This window comes from Orcinus orca, chromosome 5 (assembly GCF_937001465.1).
Source record: "Orcinus orca chromosome 5, mOrcOrc1.1, whole genome shotgun sequence".
In the NCBI taxonomy this organism is placed as follows: Eukaryota; Metazoa; Chordata; class Mammalia; order Artiodactyla; family Delphinidae; genus Orcinus; species Orcinus orca.
Genome location: NC_064563.1, coordinates 88,669,911 through 88,682,318, shown reverse-complemented (window position 1 = coordinate 88,682,318; position 12,408 = coordinate 88,669,911). Strand labels below are relative to the sequence as shown.

General features: G+C 39.5%; 1 protein-coding gene across 14 annotated transcripts in view; it reads right to left on the bottom strand.

Annotated features, from left to right (window-relative positions):
- Positions 1–12,408, bottom strand: part of ZBTB20 (zinc finger and BTB domain containing 20) — an 821,511-nt gene that overhangs the window by 135,981 nt on the left and 673,122 nt on the right. For 2 of the 14 annotated variants that reach the window (XM_049709907.1, XM_049709911.1), the window contains exon 1: positions 4,342–6,618. The exons of the other annotated variants lie outside the window; for them this stretch is intronic. The gene's annotated coding sequence lies outside the window, so the exon portion shown is untranslated. Of the gene's footprint in view, positions 1–4,341; positions 6,619–12,408 lie in introns of those variants that run through there. 14 annotated transcript variants of the gene reach the window in all.

The window sequence follows — 12,408 nt, the reverse complement described above, 5'->3', positions numbered from 1 at the left end:
ATTTAAAAATATTTATAACGTTGTTGTTTCAAAAACAAATTTCCTCAAACAAAGCAAAACTCACATTTCTGATCCATGCCAAGTTTAACGTTCTGAGACAAAGCTGTTTTGGAGTTTTCTGCTGGGGAAAAAAAAGGCTTCTAAAATTTTTGTTGAACGAAAAATAGTTCCCTCTTCCCTTCTGGATACTCTTAAATTAAGAGGTGGAATAAAATTCCCTCTAAGTTTCAACAAAATTCACCTTGGGCTAAGATAAGGCAGTAGATATTTAAGGTCTGTAAAAAATAATTTTGGGGAGAGTAACAAGGAACTAAAAACTATAAGTTTAAAGAATGTAATGGTCATCTGTACCTTCAAGGCAGTCTTGCTTGTTACTGTACAAAAAAAATCCTGATACAAATAGGATATATTATGTTACGTATAGATAGGTTATGCGTTGATAAGAATAATGCATAGGAAACTATGTGCATACCTAGAGAAGTTATGTTTTTCTTTTGCTAACTAAAATCTGAACTCTTGAAAACTGTAAAAGAAATACATCAAAAATTTAGGAGAAACCCAGGAATAATGTCAGTATAATTCCTCTGTTTTACATAGCAGCCACGGAGAGGAAGGCAATCACATATCTATTAGTTAAATTTTGAGTTACACAAAATAAAAATTGGCTTAAATACAGTTTTTAAGGCCCTAATTGCAGCAGGAATGCCTGTGTTACCCTGGCTGGAAATTTTTTCTCCTCCTTGAGTATCCCTAAGTATTCCATTTTACCATCTATCACCAAACCCTGCCCGGCCCACAGATCTCACAGATCTTATTCAAATCTCTCACTTAATTCTTAAGTCACTGAATGACTTTCAGCCCCTGCTCTACTTTCCAGGGGTGCTCAGCTGGCCTCACAAAAGCTCCACAGACGCATCGTTCAGTATCTCTGATGCTTTCAAGCTCAGCAGAGGGTGCCAAAAAAAAAAAAAAAAAAAATCAGTGATTAAAAAAAAGTTTATTAAAGTGAAACTAGGAGTGCAGATTTGAAGAAGTTGCTTCTACTTTTATTTCCCTCTCAACTCAGCACAGGTGTTTCCTAACTTATACTATCGTGAATGCTGATGAGGGGGAGGGTGAAATTAAGGTGAGGGAATGGGCCAAGGGCCGACCAGCAAGCATTTAGGATTTCCAGCCTCATGTGTTAATGGACATGTCTAAAAATGGACCCCCCAAAAGCCTAGAATGAGGTTTCTTTTTGGCAAATGATTAAACCAGTACACTGAAATAATTAAAGCTTTGTCCTTAAAGAAAGCATCAGATCAACAGAACAAAAACAAAGATAAAAATTGCACACACATATGCATGCGCACACACACACTCTCTCGCACACACAGATACACAAAACTAGCGGGTGAGGGGAGAAGGAAATTAAATAAAAGAAAACAAACAGAGTCCTAACAGGCCATTCTCCGAAAAGGAATCTAAATAAAAAGTCATATGATATCTGATAGTGCAGGACACGTCGCCAAGAACTGGGGCGGATTGCCTACAGGAAGAAAGGGCCAGTGTATTCCAGCTCAAAGAGCTTTTCTTTCCTCCTCCTCTATTTTTTTTCCCTTTTCTCCTCGACTGTGAATGTGTTACTCTCAGGTCAGATGCACGAAGAATCCCAGAATGACAGCTATCACCTTTCACTGTACTCCTGGCGGCACAACTGGCTGATAGGAGCTGCCTGAGTTGGGATCAAGAGGGGCTAGTGCAGCTTTCAGCAACAGCCTCTTCCAGTAGCCCCTCTGTCTCTTTCATAGACCCCCTTGGTCACGTTAAAAATAGAACAACAACAACAACAAAAAAGCACAAGCAAAAAACAAAACAAAAAACAAAAATGCAAACACAACAGCCCACAGCAACAAAAGAGTTCAAGGGGAAAAAAAAAATCAGAAACAAGCCAAAAGGGGGGAAAAAAAAAGCTCTTGCCTTCAATATAAAACTTTTTCAAGACCGAGTTTCTTTTCTCTTATTTTGATGACTTTCTTTTTAAAGATCTTTTTCTCCTTAAGCACTCTTAAGAGCATTAAAAATCTCTACAAAAATACAGAAAAGTCTCAAGGCAATATAAGAATTTTCCTGAGGAAAACACATAACGGTAAGAAGTGAGTTACCCTAGAAAAATTTGGATTCGCCAAAAGTTCCCCTAATTCTAATGTCTTTCAGCGACTTCAAGTGCAAACACTGGCCACCTAGCTCTTGTTTTTTCTCTGGTGGGTCATTACTGAGGCAACACATACACAGTAAGGTTTCCCGAAAAGACTCCTTGTTATCAAGTTACTTCAAACATAAGGCGCTCACACCTCCCAGCCAGAAGGGCTTATTGACTAGACACCACTCTCTGCCCTGATATGTATTACACCCTTAAGAAGCAGTTACTTAAATGTATTCTAAAAATATGGAAAAATGTATATATTTTCCCTACAGTTTCCCACCCCAGGGACAGGAACAGATTATACTTTCAGTGAATGAAAAAAAAAAAAAAAAAGAAGAAGAAAAGAGTTTCTGAATCTTGAAACAACTGTTGTAGCTGGTTTCCACTTAGTAAAATAGTTATCTGTAGTTAGGTACTGTACATAACGTATATTTAAGAATTTTTGTGGTGCTTGTGAATTTTCCCCCTGTTCAGTTTTGTGTCTATTAAGTATCTTAAAGAGATTTCCAAATAACAATTGAAATATAAATGCATTAGGAGGAGAACTTTTAGAAAGAAAACATTTTCTTGAGTTTATAATTCAAGGATGTCAGTATAAAGATATAAATGTACAGCATATGTAAAAGGTGGAATTGTTTATACGTCTTGCACAGACAGTTCACATGATTTCTTTCTTCTTTTGTTGGAGCATTAATTTGAAAATGATAAGCATTCTGGAATGTTTGCTACAAACACAAATTCATGGTGAAAATATACATGCATAGGCAAAAAATCAAATGGAGAACACGCAAAGCTACGTGGCAATCAGAATCGTAGAAAAATCTCTGTCTAGACTATATTTCGCTTGAACTAGTGTATCACGGATGGGGCAGTAATATCTCTGGGGGTTTTGTAATTTACGTCATTAAATAGAAACAAAAATAAAATACAAATATCTGTTCCCTTAGTATCTTTTCTTAATAACTGACAAGTGACACAAGCGGTACCTATTAAACGGATGCAAAAACTTGTGAGACCGAATGAACTAATGTACCCCATTGGTATTTTGCGAACCCAAATCCCATAATTAACTTTTTACCTAAGAGGCAAAAGTAGAAGACGTTCTTGCCACTAAATTGATTATTTTGTGGAGTCTTGTTCTCTCCTCCACAGGATTTTAGGGACCCAGAATGGGTAAAGAGATGACAGCAGAGGATGAATCCTGAACAACTTTTATTGTGAGTAGAAAAAAATAGCATAGAGTGAGCATAGAACAGTTGGATTTAGAAAGATTAAAAGACGAGAAAAGAGCAACATATCCAACTTAATTAGTCTTTTTCCTTTTCCTTTTTTATGTATATATATTGGGGTGATGGGGAGAAAAGATAACTGGATTTCTTTTGAATGTCTTTGTGTCTTTATAGAGTGAATGTTCTGTTCCTGTCTCTCTCTTTTTAGGCGAAAAACTAATAAAAATAGAAAAACATATATCAGACATTAAGCTCACTGCCCCCCCCCACCCCTTCCCTTTGTAAAGAACTCTTTGTTCTCTAGTGAAAATGCTGAAAAATCCCCGGGCAGCTACTCCCTGAAACAAGTGCAAAACACTTAGAGGCTTTTGGGCTGGCTGGGAGCCAGGAACCCTCCCGCTGTCTGGTTAGAAGAGGAAAAAAAGAAGAGAGAGGGAGAGAGGGGAAGAGAGATGGGGGGGGCAGAGAGAGAGAGAGAGGAAGAGAGAGAGAGAGAGGAAGAGAGAGAGAGAGAGAGAGAGAGAGAGAGAGAGAGAGAGAGAGAGAAATTGGAGCTTCCTTTAATAGACATAGGAAGCAGCGTTTTTTTTTTTCTTTTTCCTTTTTTTCAAAACTGGCGGTCAAGCGTTAAGTAACTCCCGTCTAAATCCACCTGCTAGAAATGAACTTGGGTAACCCCCCAGGGGTGCACAAAGACAGGGAAGACAGTAACATAGTCCATACTCTTTCCCACCCCCCGTTGTACTGCTTCCATTCTTTCTGCTCCCATACACAAATGCCCACAGATCTCACGCCACCCCCTTACCCCCCAACAACAAACACAGCGAAATACATGCTCCCTAGGTCTCTTAAAAAAAAAAAAAAAAAAAAAAAGGCTTTTCCATCTCGGTTGCGACACAGTGATAAGGGGTAGCGAACATCTCATACCTGGTGTGAATGCTAATCAGTCAGGAGTTCTCCTTTTCCCAAGACAGGGAACTGTTTCCTTCCAAATTTATTAGAACCTCCTCCACTGCCTCTTTGAAAAACCTTCTTTGTCACCCTCTCCCAAGTCCCGATACTTCTTTAAAAAAAAAATGGCTTCGGAGCTCCTTCTATTCTTGATATTGATTCTCTCTCTCTCCCCCCACCCCTCCTCCTCTCTCCTGTCTGTGTCTCTTCTGAGTGGTCTATTGATAAGTCCCTGGAGGCACTGGGTCAGCCTGCCCGTAGGAAACCAGACACAATGCACAAATCTCCGAGTGCCATTCTGCCATCAGCAAGCAGACCACGTTTAGGAGAGAGAGAGAGGAAAAAAAAAACAGTAGAGCAAGAGACAGAGAGAGAGAGAGAGAGAGAGAGAGAGACCAACCGAGGGAGGGAGAGACCGAGAGGAAGAGGTGGGGGAGAGAGAGAGAGAGAGGGGGAGAGAGACAGAGGGAGAGAGACACGGAAGGAGAGAGAGAGAGTGTGAGAAAAAGACTGATTGGAACAGGAGGGAGGGAGAGAGAGAAAGGGAGAGGGAGAGAGAGAGCGCGAGAGGGAGAGCGACACTGCCAGTCAGGTTAATCATCCCTACTTTAATTAGCTGTTCGGCTTAGACATAAAACAATTGAATTTGAATGATCTGTCAGCAGGCTCGGCTGAACCAAAGGGGAAAAGCGAATATTACAAAAAGACTGTTGGTGTGTTCTGATAAGCAATACTGCTCCTACTGACAAATCCTCAAAGGGGGAACTATTAAAACTTACAACTAAACAAAAAGTGCAAATGTAAATGGCACTAGATAGAGGTCTTTTTAAAAAATGGAGTTTTCTACCCTAGTTTTATCAACATAGATATTTATGTGCAGGTGCCAGCATATTAGGGTCTGTGTGTAATGTGTGAAAGTTTATTAACGATGGTCTGGGAGTGTAGCAGACAGATGCTGCAGAGAACAAGACAGGTACAGTCGGATGCCGAGTCTAGATCTTGGAGGGAGATGGATGCTGGAAGAAGAGGAACCGTGGCAAGAGATCAGCACAAAGTCAGTGGGCAGACAGGCAGACAGATTTTAGGCACTGCACGATCTCGTCTAAAAAGGCAAAAGTTCTGATGCAATAATAGGTGCAAAACAATCCATCCGTCCTTCTCTCTCGGGAGCACTCCAAGGTACAGTTAAAATGGATTAATCTTTGTGACAAACAGAGCTGGCAAGGCAGACTATGGCAGACACCGAAGGCGACTCGCAGACCCAGAGAATACCAGAGCCAGGAAAAGCCACAGAGATCAATCTCTCCAACGCCCTAATTTAGCAGATGAGGAAACTGAGGGCCAGAGACTCAGGCTAATAAATCATAAAGGCAACAGCACTGTCGACATTGGAACCCAGGGCTCCACCAGTGCTGTTTCCATCATACCAGCCAACTTCCAGCTTTCTTTAAAGATTCTGGCCCAACAGGTATGGAAATCACCCTTGTCTTCATAATAATAAGATTCTTCCACCTATACAGCTAGTGCACAGACCTCTAATTCTTAAAAATGTCTAAATAGCTAAGTGGAAATTTTGGGGGGTTCATTTTGAATTCTAGGGATAGGGATTTAAGTGCTTAATTCATTCTCAGAGAAAAGCAGAAAAATATTGCATTGTACAGGCCCAGTCTCAGCAAGGTGTAGCTAGCTGGTGCCACATTCCAAGCTAGTGAAGGCCAGTTGATCGATCTACAAAGACCTCTCCCAGAGTTTGCAATTCTCTTTGTGAATATCGTCCGCTATACATCACAATGTAAAAAGATGTGTTCTTTCATACAACTCATTTTTAAAATGTAGGCACACTGTAGGTGAAAGAGATTGAATCTTTCAGTTTACAGTGTCATTTTCAATCACTGATGAGATTTTCTACCTGAAAGATTAGCTATAGGCAACTTTTCCTATATATTTCATTTGAAACGAGCTACTAAAATAGAAAGGGGGAAACTGTATTATCTGCCTATGTATTTGATGGTATCTTTTTTGGACATATATGATCATATTCAGTAAGGATCTTCCTCTTACAGCAGATAATTGAAGGTAAAATTTTTTTAAGGGGAAAGGGGTGCTTAAGAAGAGAACAGTTCTATCAGATGTTACTGGAGAGATTAAGTCTCTTGTCCTAAAACAAGAATCATGGTGTATATAAAAGTGAAAACTCTCAGTCATGCTTCAGCAACGATGTTGCTACTTAGGGTGACAGAAGAAAACTGAAAGAAATGTCAGGCACCTGGGAGCCCACTCAGAGGCAAGTAATCAGAGAGAAGTCATGGCCAGAGTAATTTAGCTTATTTGCATGACAACCTCTTTAACAATGGCTGCTGTGACATGTCTAAAACATACGGTCCACAGTCAATCAATTTAGGGGGAGGAGGAATCAGTGATTTTGACATTGGTAGGTGCCTCCTGCAGGTCTCCAAGCACCTGATAGGCAAGAACCCAAGGCAGAGAAGTGCAGTCCTTAGTGAATGCGTTCTAGGTGACCTGCGTGAAAGGGGAATGAGCTTTGGAGTCAAACAGACCTTTGTAAAAGTGTGTAAGTCACAGCTGCTCTCACAGTCTCAGTTTCCCTGTCTGTAAAAGGTGGTAATATCCATCCCATAAGGTTATTTTGAGGATGACATGAGCTAACACAGATGGAATCCGTGGCTGGTCATTACATGGTAGCTTTTATTGAGCTTTTATTGAGGAAGGCAGAAAATGAGGGTGTGAATAAACAAAACTGCATACTCTGGATGTGCTGAGTGTATTATGTTCAAAGCATGCAGGTTTAAGACATGAATGCACATAGCAAAGCAAGGATCTAATGCAGATCCAGAAGTCTAATACAGACTTCTGCTGGAAAGGGTAAAGTTTAAAAGCCCTAAATTCTGGAATCTAAACTTCAGGGATTATCTGAGGGGTGTTTGATCTCTTTGTTTCCAGACTTTGGTATATTTCCTGGCTAATAATAATAATAACCAACATATCACTGAGCATTGATTTGTGATAAGCACTCTGCTAAGTACTTAACATTTTTCATCATACTTTAGTGCCACAACAACCCTATGAATTAGGTACTACAAATCCTCACTTCATAGAAAAGAAAATCAAGGCATAGAAGATTTAGGTGACTTGTTCAAGAGCACACAGCTAATGTGCTCAAGAGCACACAGCTAATAAGTGTGGAGCCAGAGATGAAACACAGGCAATCTGACTTTAAAGCCTGCATTCTTAGCCATAATGCTGGGCTGGCACACGGTAGGTATTCAGTAAATATGTGTTGAATAAATGAGCAAATGCATAAAACACCAGTGTTTCGATTTCATTACAAAATAAGTGCAAATCCATTCACGATCACCTGAGAGAATCTTGTGCTAGGACTATACAATCTGTACCTCCTCTGTAGCTCACTTCAGGTGGCAGCCCTTCCTCAGAAGCCAGGGTCAGCCATGTCCCTGGATGGTGCTGAAAATGGATGAGGTGAAGATCGCTGGCTATGACCACCCAGGGCATTTAAATATCTGATGGCATTTTCAGCACTTTGAGGGTAGTGTTAGCACATGGGTTATTAATTGGCTTAATTCCAGTTCAGATAATTACATCGTGTCTCTTTAATTTTTTCCTGACTATGCCATTCTTCACTTCCTGTCATAAATGTGCTCTTTAAAAAAGCATAGGAACACACACAAACATATAGTTACATTTAAGGTTTGTATAATCATCTAGGGTGTTCTTTTTTCTAAATGATTAGTATATAGTAGCCATGTAATAAATGAATGAATGGGCAAAAGAATTAAAGTTATTACAAAATAAAGATAACTAGTTGAGATTTTTGTTTGGCACTGAAATAAACAGATTTTTAAACCATTTCCTTGGTGACAGGATTCCAATCATTTTTTTTTTCTCATGGGCAGATATTTCAAGAGCTGATGACCTGCTCATGATAAGCTGATTTCCTTATACTGTGCAGTTTCCAGCATAAAAATTAGCAATGAAAACTGATCTTTTAAAGTGGAAAGTAAGACTAGGTCCCGAATGGCATAGTATATTGAACTCATAGGTTTTAGAATAGTCATTAATCCAGTTATTAGCCCCTGACTTATTTAGCAGCATTTTTCTCACCAAACATATTACTAGAATAATCTTCAAATAAAGAAGAAAAGGACAAGTGTTCCCAATTTAATAAGCTTAGGAAAGTTTGACAGTCATAAACGCACACAGACCACCTCTTTTTCCCAAAGAATTCTTGACCTTTGAAATACTGACTGTGTCTACATGATACCAAAGAAAATCTCCTAGAGGCATCCATTTTAGTCATGTGCACAAATAGTTAAGTGCATCCATGGCAGAGCGTGGTTTATTAGTCCTTTTCAGTGTACATTTGTATGAACAAGTCACCAAATGTAAGGAGCATAGAAAGGAAAATAATAAAGGGTTAATTTATTTACTATGCATGAGAGTGTCTAGATCTTTGCTTCCTCAGCTTTTAGTTCAAAATTCCATGCATACTCTGCACATAATAATAAATGCCATAATTCAATGTATGCCATAATTTGATTTACTTTCAAGCACCTTTTCTGGTTCAGCTCTCAAAGCTTTCCTTCCTATAAACTTCCTCCAAATTATTCTTCGTGACCCTCTGTAAATCATCATTTGAAATTGGTGTTTGTGGGATGACTCTAATGCTGCAGAGAGATTTGTATCAAACTAGACCTGTTTTCTTTTGAGAATCAGTGGTCAACTTCCATGCCCTTATCAGAGAACAAGCTAAATTAAATTAAAAAAATAAAATAAAACCCGAGCCCTTTCCCACTTCTTTGACCCCTGTAATAATGACAGCAGTCATTCAGTGACTGTCCTCTAGTTTGTTTCTCATGCTTTCAGACTGACATCTTTGGGACAAGGTCTGTACACTCTGCTCGGCGTATTTAACATATTGTCTGGTATCACATCTGGCCATGGTGGTAGATGATATCTCAGAAAAGCTGGAGGCAACAACTGTTAACTCTCTTAGTTCTTCATATGCAATTGCAATTTATTTTCTCTATACCTCGAGTTTCTAATATGTAAAAGGGGTATACTTATTGCCCGAAGACTAGTGATTTGATGCTTAGACTAAAGTAGTATTATTGGGTAGGATATTTAAGAATTAGCAAGGGAAAAGCACTTATACTAGAGATTTTTATAGCCTCACCACTATTTTTATAGCAAGAAGTCCTTGGATAACACATTCTAAATTCAAAATTTAAGTGAATTTTTAATTCAAAAGAAAAGTGGACAATATTTATACTGAATATTAGAGATAGTAAACAAACTCTTGGTTTTAAATTTAAATGTCATCTAGAAACAGCTTGATAAATTTCATAAAAGCACAGAATCTTAGCCCTAGGTGGTATTTAGGAGATTCTCTGGTTCTTTCAGTTTACAGAGAAAAGCTGAGTGGCTTAGACATATTATCTGATAAGTACTGGAAACCAGTTTGTCTGTTTCTTGGTCCCATGCCCTCCTCAGCCACAGTGGGCAACATGGCTGTCACACACTTGCCCTTCATAGTCCTGACCACCCTCCTTTTGGACATATTTTATTAAGGGGGCTCTTAAACTCTGGTGCTGAGAAAGGGGTTCTGTGTTCCACGTGTAGTCTGATAGACATGCCACAATGGAACTGTGGTAGGCTGAATAATGACCCGGAAAAAGATATCTCTAATCCCCAGAACCTACGAATGTTGCCTTATATGGCAAAGGAGTCTTGTGGATGTGATCTAAATGTAATCAAAAGGGTTTTTATAAGAGAGAGACAGAGAGTCAGAGCTAATAGTAAGAGATGTGATGACAGAAACAAGAGGTTGGAGTTATTTGTGGAAGGGGTCATGAGCCAAGGAGTGCAGATGGTCTCCAGAAGCTAGAAAAGGCAAGGAAATGGATTCTTCCCTAGAGCTTCCAGAGGAACCAGCCCTACTATCAGCTACCTTGATCTGGACATTATTTCACAACACAGCTAAAATATTTCTTAGCTTTTTTTTTTTTAAAGCAGATATATTACCTTGTTGATTCAAACTGAGTTTGTGATACAAGATTTCTTACTAGTCTTCAGAAAAATATTGACTAGGATAGGTCAAGAATGGGTCTCTCCTTCTTGCCCTTAAGGACTTCCTCCTAAGTTGACGTGGAGAAATATATGTAAAGATTATTGATTAATGGAGCAGTTGCCTACGGATCCATCTAATCATACTTGCCTATGTCCAGCCTTATAGCAGCTCTTCATTGGTAGGTTGGTACTCATCTCCAAGTTAATCTACCATAGTCAATGGTAGGTTCTAGTTAGCAGCAAACTGAAGGGTTTTGCTGTGTAATTCTTGACTGCAAGGAGATCGAAGCTTATTCTAAACAGTGAGGTGCTCTCTTGCTAGCCCCCACCCCAAATTTGTTCTACTTTTTCCTAGTGGAGGTCAGAAATGGAGAAAAGAAGCAGCATAAGGCAACATCATGCAAAACAAACTTTCTTCTTAGGACTTTGCCACTCAGATATGCATACAACCTGAGGACAGTGCTCCTAAAGAGTGGTTCTTGGCAGCATCAAGTATTGTCTAGAAACTTGTTAGAAAAATAAATTCTTGGACCCTACTCTAGGCCTACTGAATCAGACACTCAGAGGTGACTATCTGAGTGCCTCTGTTTTAATAAGCTCTTTAGATACTTCTAAAGTCTAGCTGAGAATCATAGGGCAAATCTGTGAGATGTGGCAAGTGAAAAACATGTTGGACTCTGAGTGATATCACCTGTCCATCTGGGTGTAATTTAATTGTGGCTCTGTTGCTTGCCTACTATATGACCTTAGATCATGTTCTTAGTTCATCTCATCACATACAAAATGGGGATGACAATATTATATTAGTAGTAGTATTAGTATTAGTATTATTATCATTGCCCTGTCTATGCAAAAGGCTAATATAGGACATAATAAGATCATGAATATGAAAACACTATATACTTTATAAATGCAGCATTATTATTATGGAAGAAACATCAATTTGGATTGCGAGTGTCCTGGGACCAAGGTGTTGGGGATATCACCTTGATATTTCACATTAACCGAGGCTCTGAAGAAATAAGAGTAAAAAAAAGTTCAAGGAGCTCAAATGTCAGTTCTAATTCTCCAAGCCAAAAATGAAGCCTGGAAGTCTGTAGACTTTTAAATGATGTGATAACGAATGGAGGACCCACTGACATTTTTAGCTTCCAGAACCAGGTGCTGAATTTTTTGATTTGTTCATCAGGTAGCAAAATGCAGTGGCAGTTTTGAATGCTATATCACCAATGAAAGCCTGTGGCTTGTGAGATTCAGAGTCATACTTCTTTATAAATTCCCAGTGCCACTCAGTTTTAGTAAAGCGGCCCATGATCTCTTTCATTTCCATACCATATTCTTTTTTTTTTTTTTTTTTTTTTTGCGGTATGCGGGCCTTTCACTGTTGTGGCCTCTCCCGTTGCAGAGCACAGGCTCTGGACGCACAGGCTCAGAGGCCATGGCGCACAGGCCCAGCCGCTCCGCGGCATGTGGGATCCTCCCGGACCGGGGCACGAACCCGTGTCCCCTGCACTGGCAGGCGGACTCTCACCACTGCGCCACCAGGGAAGCCCCATACCATATTCTTAAGTAAGTAAGAAGCTCCAGGAAGCCAGCTCAAAGACAACTGATTATATTCACAGATTTTTCAATGGAAAAGATATAAATCCTGGTAGGTGGGAAGGGTTGTCCAGATCAGGATTGAGACTTTCTTAGATATTGAAGTCCAATCTCTTAAGGAGCCGAAAAAACTCTCACACAACCGGGTCAGAGACAACCATGATTTTCATGGAAAATCATCAGGATTTTATCCAATTTCTTAGTAATGAAAATTCACAGTATTTATCAAGGACTCTGTATAAGCGGGAAAAATATATCTTATAAAAGATAGATAACCATCCCTTTTCCTTCTTGCATGAAATCATAGTAGGTATGCCTTTTGGCCTGAGGGCTCTTCCA